Source organism: Limulus polyphemus, unplaced genomic scaffold, assembly GCF_000517525.1.
Source record: "Limulus polyphemus unplaced genomic scaffold, Limulus_polyphemus-2.1.2 Scaffold775, whole genome shotgun sequence".
In the NCBI taxonomy this organism is placed as follows: Eukaryota; Metazoa; Arthropoda; class Merostomata; order Xiphosura; family Limulidae; genus Limulus; species Limulus polyphemus.
Genome location: NW_013666385.1, coordinates 121543 through 134173, shown reverse-complemented (window position 1 = coordinate 134173; position 12631 = coordinate 121543). Strand labels below are relative to the sequence as shown.

The following is a 12631-nucleotide window of genomic DNA, read 5'->3' as shown; positions in this document are numbered from 1 at the left end:
CATTTGGAGGCTGAGGTTAAAAAAATATAAAAACAAATGTACTGTAGCATAAACATAGTGGCTAGGGCATGTGGATCATGTTACATAAACTCATCAACCCCAACCATAAGGAAACAGTGTCATACGTCCAGCAACTGGAATTACGAATAGGAAGTTAGCTTTTGACTGAAACCAGATAAACTCCCAAAACCACTGTAAAAGCAAGAAGTATAACAAACTGAACCCAGCATTATGGGGTCATGGCATTGCCTCAACTCAACCATAAGAACAGGGCAATATCTGTAACCAGTATTATGAGCAGAAATCATAACTCACTCAGTTATATATGCAGGGAAGAGATATCCTACATCTGGAATTAAAAAAAAAGATATGGAACATTTGCTCAACTGTAGAAACAGTGTATGTACGTCCTGTTGCCAATATTACAAGACAGACGAAGTCCCCCAAACTCAACCATAGAAGCATGGAAAGAACCTCCTACAACCAGAATTAACAAGAAGAGGGGCCTCTACTACACACAACCATAGGAACAGGGTAGTGTCATTTTGAACCCGATATTATGAGGAGGATCCCGAGTAGGCTGGACCTGCTTCAACTAACATCTGTACACCTTGGACAAAACACATTCAGGGGAAATGGAAGGAGGGAAACTAGCATTGCCCTCTTCTCCCTGAGTGGATAATCATGAATATGTATGACGAGTTAAATTTCTAAATTCACTCAGGAGAGAGCTTCCATGATCCACCACCCCAGTGACCAGGAACCAGTAAGAACTCCCAAACTCCACTGGAAGAAAAAAAAAAAGGGGGGGGGGTAATAAGTACAGTGGGGAATCTGGAGGAATGTCACATCAAAGAAAGTGCAATGAGTGTCCACGATTCCCTATTTTGAAAAGCAGACTGACCCCAATTTATTCAATCAAAGGGTCTGCAGGGATGGGCAGAAACCCTCTTCTGCTTTACTCACGAAGACCATGAGTGACAGTCCAACACTGAGTGAAACTTACTGATATCTAGCAACACACACACACATATATACTGTTGTGTGTGTGTGTGTGTGTATATATACCACTGGGTATGCCACCAGTGGTCTTGCAGAACACCCCACCTCTACAGTGAGTGCTATAATTCAATCAATAAATATTATGGGTTTCAGGCAAAGCATGCCTGATCAGGTAACCCCCATCACAGAGTGGGATCCCATTATCAGTGGTAAAAATAAGGATTGCTGAAAATAAAAGCATAAATGAAAAGAAGTGATAAGGCAAATGGATGTGTTTAGAATCACCATGAGAAGGTAACAATATCCACCTGAGAAAGATACAGCCAAATAATATGTTTCTGATTATGAGTGATGAAGGTATTGGGAGTAGTTCACATTCTGGCTTGAGTGATCTCCTCCAAAGGACAGTGAAGGTGAGCAGCCAAAGACATGGTGATATAATGAATTTGAAGAAAAGAAACATTGTAGGGATGGTGACCTTCCATGAATATGTCCAAATACACCAGAGGATAGATCACGGGAAATGGAAGGGTTTCAGGAAATAAAAAGTCAAGAACATGAAGCCAAAAGGGAGTCAGTATGTGCTACGTAACACCATAAGGAGCAAACCAGACAAAGAAGCCAATCAGGATCAGAAAGAAAGTACAGGTGGAAGATGGAAGGTAAGGAAATAGGTGTGAAAGCCAAACCTTAAGTCTTAGGGATGAAGGACCAGTCAGGATATAGGATGACACAAGAGGAATGGTAGAGGATGCGGAGAATGGAAATGACATAAATATCTGATTGACAATGTCTGCAAGCAAGGAGGAGAAAGAAATAGGTCTTGAGGGAGAGATGGTACATGGAACATGTAGACAAAGGTTTAAAGGGAGGATGGAAAAGGGCATAAAGGACCACACTGAGATCCAAATCAGGCAAATCAAAGGAACATGGAGAATGCATGACTCGAAAGGAGCAGAAAAGAAGGAAAATGAGAGGGGAGGGACAAAAACCTTAAAAAATTTGGAAAAAATGCTAGTTGTTTGACAAGGCTGACTGATACCTATACACAGTCAAAGCAGACAAGCCTCTATAAAAAAACAACAGGTGAACAGTTGGGAAAGATGAACAGAAGTGTTGAAAGGACTGAAGCCAGGTTGAAAAAAGACTAAATATAGAAGGTTGACCATTGCCTTTGGTAAATGTACACAGAAGATCTGATGGATTGTGAAAGAAAATAAGCAACACATGAAGTCAATTCCTAGATTGAGACAAGGGACCTGACAAAAGCCATATGAAGACGGAGTGGTGTGGTGACATCTGGATGAACAATGTCCAACTGAGGTTGATGGAGTAGAAACCGAGACAGAGATAAGCATAAAGGAAGTTGAACAAGTAAAGATCAAAGCAGAGGGAATCACGGTTGAACCAGCCAATAAGGAGCCACAAGTAGGATGAGACACTGAGTAATTTGGATTAGGGATAGAACACTGTAGAGGAGTCAATGAGGAGGGTAAGCTTAGATGTGATGACCCCTTTAATATCGACTGAATGTGTCAACTCCCACAGCTGCCGGGTGTGGATCAGGAGTCCAAAAGGAAGGAAGTTTGATGTTCCAGTGGGGGATCAAAGCATCGATATGAGGTGTTCCCGGATGAAAACACACCCACCCAGAGACCTGTGGACCAAGGGAACACTCCATGGGGAGAATCTTGTTGGGTTGAGATAAATGACCCACAACCAGATTCAGGGTGCCAGAAACATGACAAGTTAAGACCACCATGTGGTGACTGTGGGCCCAAAAGAGATGTGAGGACCTTGTGGAATGCTTGCTCCATATCCTGAAGATGAAGAAGAGAAAGCTGGGCTCAACTGAGGTTCGATTGAAGAAAACCTCCAACTGAACAAGGTACTGAGTGAGGGTAAGAATGGACTCCTCCACCTTTATCATAAATCCCTACCATGCTGCTTCTTGTAGGAGCAGATGAATGTGGACTTTGGACTATGAATCGGAAGAAGCGAGCCTGAGCTAGTCGTCCATGTAATGACAAGTGTGAAGACCCATTGAGTGAAGATGTCAGGCAAAAGTTCTTCCCACCCAACAAAACACATAAGGAGCTGAGGTTAGTCCAAATGGTATAACCCAAAACTGAAAAACTTGACTTACAGCTATAATAACTATTAATAACAAATACCTATTGATGAGGTAGGTACTGTGGGGATGAACCCCGAATTTTATAGAGTATGAGGACAAGCGTTGGATTGTTGTATCAAGAACATAGGAAATGTAGCAGAAGCAAAGCTCAGTCCTATGAATGGGAAAGAAACAAATACGTCAGTGATGAAGTTATGCAAAAAATTAAGTCCTACACTGAGGAAAATTAGGATTATAAAGCACATATTGAACAATGACAAGAAAAAAAAATTATTCAGATAGAACACTGAAGTAGATGTTACTAGTATGAATGATATGTAAAGTACAAACTATCTGAACATACCTAGTTGAAAAAGTACTCATTAATATTGAATTGAAAACATTTAAACTTCCCTCCTCTACAAAGTACGTAATAATAACGAATGTGTGTAAATTGACTAAAATTACCTAGAAAGCAAAGTAATAAACAATATCCAATTTACAAGAAATTTAACTTTACTTAGATGACAAAGGACACATAAGTATCTAACTTACCAAAGTCCAAGCACTGATGATGTGAAATACTTAATTCTCTCATGTGTAAAGAAAACAAAGCCACATAAAGGGCATTTGAGCCATGCCTACCACAGATACTGCAATGAGGTGTGAAGTGTACAGGTAAATAAACTTACTACCGATCCACTGATGGATCTGGAAGCAATAGGAAGAAAGGAGGAGAAGAACAAACCTCCACCAAAGTGAACAACATGGAGGCATGACAACAGCAGCAGGAAAAAGAAAACTACCAAAATCACTCAAACATACAGAAAAAACTGAATATGTGTCGACTGTCAACCTGAGTAACCAACTGTAAAAAAAGGAGTGGAAGGTGAAATCTCCTGAAGAGGTGTAGAGTGTGACAGACCAAAATAAGAAAGTGCCAGAAAAAGATAGTCCAAACTGTCTTTTCCTTGATTTTATTCTTCCTCAGTAACATTGCAAGGTTGAAAAGGAGAAGAAATCGCCAGCCAGATATATGAATCTAGATCACTGTAAATTCAGCCTTGTAACTCCTCTACAGATAAAGTCAAGTCTGTTTCCTGAAAAGTTGTATCAATAGCACCATCACCTGTAATGGGAACTACCATAGTTGATACACTGAATTGCGATTTTATACAAAATTCTCGTGTAATTGAGTAACAGGAAACAAGTGCAAAAAAAAGTCATTGAAACAATTGAATGCAAACACAGAGAGAAAAAAACTGTTAAAAAAAATGAAATGGCAAATATGCACAATCATACAGTAGCCCAATGCGAAAACACACACATCTAAATGGTTTGTTTGCTTGTAGTTAAGCACAAAGCTACACAAAGGGCTATCTGTGCTCTGCCCACTACGGGTATCAAAAATCAGTTTCTAGCGTTGCAAGTCCGTACACATACCGCTGTGCCACTGGGGGGGGGGGGCATCTAAATGGAGCTGTATCAATCGAGAAAGTAAGGATTGAGCAGCAATACCAAAGGGAGCTAGTTGCACCAATATAGATGTCGCAATGCTATTGGCGGAGAGTAGTCATGATACTTACATGTTAAAAAATGGCACAAAATTGATGGGGTATAAATCACTGGTGCACCGAGCATGAAAATGTTTTAGCAATGCTCAAAGGGTAGAAAGAAGATCAAAACAGTTTTTTGTGAAGAAAGATAAGACTGTATCAGAATTCAGTCAATACCTACCAAATCAGTTTTTGAAAAGGATTAAATATAAAAAAATAGTATTAGAAAATTAAGAATGGCTAATGGTAACCATAATTTACACAAACTAAAAAGCAAGAACTACTAATAATATTATACAGGCAATTTAGTGCCACTATTAGTATTTTTATATTGAAAGGCTTTTAAATAAAAATGAATAAAAGGTTTTTGTTAGCTAATTTTGTGCTTCACTGATTGCAAAAGCTTATTGTTAAGACAAATAAATATTTAATTTCAAAACTTGTTTTAGAAGGGTCATGTATCAGTGTTAAATACTGTTCAAGAAAAAAAAAATATTCCCACACTGAACAAACTTGAAATAACTGTTTATTGAATCTAACTGCATTAACTTGCTAAAAAATGTGCATTCTTTACCAATTACCGAGTTTCAGAAGCTTGAACATTTTAAGCAAAAACTTTTATTGGTTATTCTTACAGGTTATTCATCTGGTCCAAAAAATACATTAGTATATTCACCTTCAAGTCACTGAGTTGTTTTCATTGCCTTGGGTTTAGATTGTTTGCAAAATTTTCAAACAATGAATTGAAGTGTTTTGGTAGCTGTGTATTTGCTTTCAGCCACAACTCTCAATCACTTTACCTTTGCTTACCACACATATAACTATTCCAGCATAAAACTGGATAGCCATAATTCAAAAGCAATACCAGGACTTTACTCCTACTCAGACATACATCTGTCTGCTATCTGAACAGGAAACAGTTAATTTTATGTGTTACACAGTGCCAATGCACTAAGACTTTTTTGTAGTAAACTACTGAATGCCACTTGTGCATATAGAGGCACTGTTATACCTTCCACTACATAAACTCATGCAGTCCACAATTTCTAGACCCCACCTGGCTGACACAACTTTCCCATACAACATTAGTTTACACACTTCACAGGTAAAACTGATGGTTAATTTCTGCAGCATTTCTATCCAGAGTATGCAAATGTCAGAGATGACTACTTTAATTCTATGAGCAAATTTCCTCTACACTTACAGCTAGTTCATTGTCTTTTGCAGGAATGAAGTAAGCATCCACTGGCTTGAGTGGTAGTCTCACTGAAGGTCTTAAATATCAAAATATCTACCAGTGTCCTGGTTGTGTCAATCAGGAATGCAATCTCTTGCCCCTTCACCATCAGAGGTATGTATCAAGCTCCACCTAGCCTTGTGAGAGCTAGATTGACCACCAAACCCTTCAGTGCAAGCTGTTTGTTGTATCCCCCCAAGTCAGTGGTACCTCATGGTTTTGCCAAGATGTCCCTTTAACATGTAGGCAGAGCATTTCATCTATGTTTGTAGCTAGACCCTCAGTGGTACTTTTTCTTCTGAGCTTTAAATTCTGCCTCATGGATCACAATTCTCCACTAGATCAAATTGGCAGTGCAACTTGGTCACAAATCTGTTCTAGTCTTCTTGTTCACCTCATCCAAATGCTCTAAGGAATCCACGACTAGATCGTTTAAGCTAAAGATCAGGCACTGGAGTACCTGCTGCTGAGTTCAGCTATTTCAACAAGTTACCTGCCTGAAAAGATTCAGAAAATGGTCCAGATCTTCCTTCACTGTACCTTTGAACACCAAGAGTTAAATCTGCTTGGCTTCACTCAAAATGATCTGTGGTGCTGGCCAAAGCATCTCCCTTATGGATTCTTGACCATTGCCTGGCTGAGATTCTGCTGATGTCATGGTGGAAAGTAGTCATGCTCAAGGACTCTTCACAATAACACAAGTAGTCAGTCTTCAGTCTAGGGCAGCAGAGCGACAAGTTTCTCTCTCAGCAGCTCATCCTGAAGCTCAGCACAATCCACGATCATACCAACAGGATACCTTTCAGCTTGGAAAGGCTCACAACTGCCCCATGATTAATGGTGCTTTTCCCACCAGCAGCGCATCCAGTCCTTCGCAGTTGGTCTTGAATGGTGTTGATAAGATACAGGGCTATGTTACTCTCCCTGGCAATAGCTTTGGAATTTTGTAGAGCTCTCTCCACTTGATCTCAGACTCACCAGTCACCAAGACTGATCCTAAGGAGCAATGCCCAACCTACAATTCTGGATATATCAGACATCAGTTGATCTTCTTGAGTCTACAGTTGCAGATGGATCTACATCACAAACCTTTACAGCTTTGGTGAAATTCCTATGTTCAGGAAAGGACTTCTCCTATACTCGAAAATTCTTTGATACAGACATGTTCCTAGAGCATCAAACTCTCTTTCTTGCTCAAGAGTACTTCTAAATACAGAGAATACCATTCTTTCAGTAAAAGACATTCCTTTAAACTTGCTTAATTCAAAAGTTCAAGTAAGGGCAACATCCATGTTAGAATAAACAAAATCACATAGTCAAGGCACAAAATTTCTCCTTCCTACCTATTTTTTGGTATTTTCAGGTTAACCAATTTCCTCAGAATAATAGGTAGGTCTATTTTATAAATAAAGGTCACCTGGATATACTTCAAAGTAAGTTGAAATTTAATTAAACTCAGTTTAAACAAATAAACAAACAGACTAGACATAATGTAGACATACAAAATGAAAGCAATCATTTTTTGTTAATTAAAAATATAAACACAATGAGCATACTTACTTTCTGGACAAGAAACTGTTGCCTGCTACAGGACTTGTGAATTGAGATCCTGTGTAGTATTGTTTAAATCTAATGTTTTTTTACTTTATGCTAAATTACTGACAATACTTAATCAATAGAGGGAATGCTGTAACTTCTAGATATCAAACACACCAATTTTGAAGGACACTGCTGTAATTGATCTTCTTGCACAAAATGCAGAATTACAGCAGTATCTTCTGCATGCACAGGAAGTACTATCTCTTGGCAACAACAAAGGAACAAAAGTAGGTAGAATGAATCAAATTAATGGTTTTTCTGGACCACTGTTATGAGAAAATTGCATACTCAGAATAAAGAAAAGTTTTTGAAAAATTTTGCACTGATACAAGAAGGTAGGAAACTCGGTTAGTTTAGCTAAATTCAGTATTATTTCATAACGTATCCTGCCAATCCTTCTGGTCTAGAGTGACTTGTTGTTAATTAATTTTTGTACAATACTATTCAAGGGCATTCTACAACATTCTAGTATTTTGAGGTTGGCAATATAATTATAATGCCAATAGCTTGTTTGCCAGTTCATCTGATATTTGGGGTTTACTTACATCCACAACGTTAACATATTAAGGCTTTCACTCAGATAAAGTTCTTGATATTTCATTTCTTAGTATCTCACACATCTTTATTTGACATAAATACAGTCTGTATCAGCTTATTCTATGTTAAATGTTTTTATTCATTATAACTTTCCAATATTTAGATATTATGGTCAGATTATAGTATTCACTGGGTATATAAACAAAAAGTAAGAAATAAAAGAGTTTGGTAGACCAGACAAAAATGCTGTAAAAGTTGTTATAAACTTATCCAAATCTATGAAAAGAGATGCATTTATTAAATTATATAATACAGAGATGAAATATAACTTGATCAAAATTACTTATATATATATTATATGAAATGATAAAAATTCAACTTAATCATTCCTCTCTTTAATGTCACTCTGTATTATTCTGAAAGTTACCTGTACTAAGTAAATTCATGAGCTTCTGTTTTTGAAAATTTAGTGGCTACAGAGTAAATATGGAGCCAAAAGTGTCTATATTCTTCTTCAGTATTTATACATTACATACAGCAAAAATATTGTTTTGTTTTTTTTTTGCCTTTTGTAAATAGTATTTCAACAAGAGGAGTTTTTACGGTTGAATACAAAATTATAAACTTTTGATAGTTGAAGTGTAGACTATGATGACCTCCTTGAGGATCCTGGGGATGCACACAACTATTATTCTACTCCTGACAAATTACAATAGTCAGGGAAATATACCATGGGTTTTCAACTATTCTGTTGATTTGTATGAAAAAATCCCTGAAGGATGATGTTGTGACATTACAATATTAAATTATAAATAATATATACTTTGTGATATATCATAAGAAGTAGCACATTCATGCTTTAATTCAGTATATATATATACTCTAAAACCAAATGTTTAACTTCATACAAATGTAACTGGCATTATTTAATTTTGTATAGTTATCAAGTGCTAAAGTGAAAATATGAAAAATAACCTTTACAATTTGGTTTATTTTGAATTTTGTACCATCTGCACTAGTCATCCCTTATTTAGCAGTGATAGACTAGAGGGAAGGCAGCTAGTAAACATTACCCACTGCCAACTCTGGGGCTATTTTGTTTTTAATCAACAAATAGTGGGATTGACCATCAAATTATAATGCCCACAGCTGAAAGGGCGAGCATGTTCATTGACAGGGATTCAAACCCGTGACCAAGGGATTTGTACAATAAGGATATTTAAACTAGATATTTTGATAGCTTTGTATAAATGCTTAGTCAGGCGTTCTCACACAAAGGGGGCAGGGGGCATTTTATTCTGTGAAGGCTTCATAAACTGTAGTATATGAATGAATCAGAGCACTGGTGTTGAGTTTGTAATTGTAGGAAAATATGTACTGGGTATGATGAAGAAAACATTTCCTGAATTTATTGTTTAGTCATATTTTGGTTAGTTTGAATTCTGCATTAATCCTATGTGTAATATTCTCAATCCAATGAGAAAACAATGGGTTTGAATAAAATATTTTTTACTGAAGTGTAATTAGTTATTTTTTGTAAACATTGTTGAATCCTGTTAACATTTGGTTGTTGAATTTTCTTGATAGATGTGTATATCACATAACCCACACATTAAGTAGTGTGACCTTGCAGAATTCTTGCACTGTTATTGCTAAAGTCTAGCAAAACATCACTGCATTAATATTATCTTTTATGCAATTGCCACTGTAGCAAAGATAATCACAACTTATCCTCAACTTAAGTCTATTTTTAAAATTGCATGAATAATTATGGTTAACAACCTCAAGCTTCTTTTTTACATAGTGACAATTAATATCCTAAATCCAAGCTTCACTATTGCAAGGGTAAATAATCACAAATATCCTAAACTCAAGCTTCACACCTTACATACTCAAACAAAGCTTTTACTTTAACTGAGTGTGCATGGGGTTGGCCCATTGAAATGACCCTGTATTGGAGAGGGAATGTTAACTATAATTCCAAATTTTCTACATGTATCTACACAAAATATGAGATGCTTTTGGTGAAATACAAGTCTGTTGTACACAAAAATTTAGATGTGTTAAAAAAGTGATGAAGATATAGATATACATGTCTGTGAATTGACATCAGTCTAACTCACACCCTGACAAGTTGGAGTGCAAGGTGATGTTCATGTGAAGAATAAAAATACTTCTGACCATCATACAGTTTGCAAATTGCATTTGCATAACCTCTAGAACCTCCAAACTGTACAGCTTCTTTTTCAGTATTCCTGTATATTGTATCTGGTTTTTACTCTCCTCTACCACAAACTGCAATGAAGGGTAAAGTAATTGTTGATAACTCTCACATCAAATACATAATACAATGTTGAATAATATTCTATAAAAGGTCGAGGTTTGCAGACTTTGACCCCAACTCATGCACATATGGTTAAATTGCACAGGCAGACATAACTTACATACTGAAACAAAGCCTTTCATTTAAATTGCATGAGTAGGCATTACTTACATATTCAATACAAGTTTCACTTTTACACACAATGGATAGACACAACTTCCATACTCAAACCAAGCCTTTCCTTTAAATTGCATAGATAATCACAAATTACGTACTCAAATCACATCTTTCCTTTATATTGCATGGATAGTGACAAATTACATACTCAAACCAAACCTTTCCATTAAATTCCATGGACAGTCACAACTTACTGTGCACATTCAATCCAAGTCTCTCTTTTTAACATAAAATGGATGGTCCTGACTTCTATCACCAGCCCAAGGTTGTCTCTGATAATGTAGATAGTAAAAAATAATATCTGCAACCAAAAACAGTCTTTCGTATTGCATGGATAGTCATAACTTACATCTCTGATCCAAGTCTATCTCTCAAAAGCTATGGATAGTCATAACTTATATTATCAGTTTAAGTCTGTCTTTTATGTGGCAAGAAATGTTCTAAATCAAAATCCATCTTTCCATGGCATGGATCACTGTTTACCAACAACTTTTATTAATATTAGCTATTGACACATCTGGTTTAGGTTTCATCTGGAAATATTATGGATATGTATTATAAACTAGAGTTGAAAAAATTACTATTTTTCAATATTACATCTTTTTGGAGAATATAACCAACTAAAACTCAATTATTGTTATAGCTAGATCTTCCTTTAATATTATATTTCAAAGGTTACAAAATATATTGAAGTCATAAAAGTGTCAAGATTGTTTAACCCTTTCGAGACGGGTCATGGGTGAAAGGCCATGTCATCTCATTTGTTGACTCGCATTCAAAATTTTATTGAACTACTATTTCATGAATTTATGTCAAAAGGTCTGGTAGATTATAATTCAAATTTTAGTACTACATAGTACTCAATTTCTTAATGTAAAAACAAATATTAAAAAAATAAATAAACACTGAATTTTGTGTTTCACGTGGTATGTTGAATGCAGCAGTGGTTCAAGTTAGATGTTTGTGAAGTCAAAATACTAAGTCTATAGTTTTGAATGAAGTAGAAACTCAAATTACCGACATTGACAAGCTAGAATATAACATAAGAGTCTCTTATCTTTTCAATTTGCTAAGATATTGATCATGTAATAAACCAAACACAATGGCACCCCACCAACATCTTTCTATTTTTGGAAACACTCCATTATATACACTTCTATATATGACATGAATAACCAATCGGAAGTTCAGAATATCCCCCTCGTGGATTTCTTAGCCTTTTTATTGGGCTTGGCACATTTCTTTCTTTTGAACCAATATTTCAACGAGGTAGTGTGTGTCTTTAGTCTGCTCAAAATTTCCTATTTGTTTAGACTAAAATACATCTTAGTTATTAAGCTTTATAAATTATAGTGGAATTCTATAGTATTAATGTAGTAATTTATGATTTTTTAGTTATTCAAATGTATATATAAAACCTAAAAAAATATTTTGTTCCATATCCTCCATGTGCATAATTTTTAAAGGCTTAGCAACCTACATCAAGCAGCAATCGAGTACAAATGTCATAACAAGAAGAGATATTTGTTTGCTTTACTTCTTTATTTATTGTTCTATGTTTTAGGAAAAATATATTTAAGAACGTATTTCAAAATAGCAATAATCTATATAGATATATATTATGTATAATAATTGAAATGTGACTGTATTTTACAAAATACTAGTAAACTAAAACACAGCCAAAACAAGTTACTTTGCACAGACCAAAGATTAGTTTTATGTTATCTGATACGGTAACATGAGTGCATGTGAGCCACTTCATTTTAACTTCAGTATTGTTAACCAGGCACAGCTGAAAGGTCGATATAATAAAAATAATAATAATATAGAAATGTAAAATGTTACGAGATTTAAGCTATTTAGTCTAAACATTTATGTTTTCGCATTATAATTTGTGTACATTCTAGAATGAAAGAGGCATATCTTATATTTATTTCCTAATTTTTTATAGTGGTTACAAGATCAGTCAAATCTACTGAACCCATACAGAGATTAATTACTGAAAATAACAGATAAAATATAAAGTTTTTCTTAAGAAACGTTTGATGACTATCTCAACATAAAGATTTCAAATGTGAAATTTAAAA

General features: G+C 35.6%; 1 protein-coding gene across 6 annotated transcripts in view; it reads right to left on the bottom strand.

The window, feature by feature from the left end:
- Positions 1 to 12631, bottom strand: part of LOC106460463 — a 176424-nt gene that overhangs the window by 47994 nt on the left and 115799 nt on the right. The window lies entirely within an intron of this gene.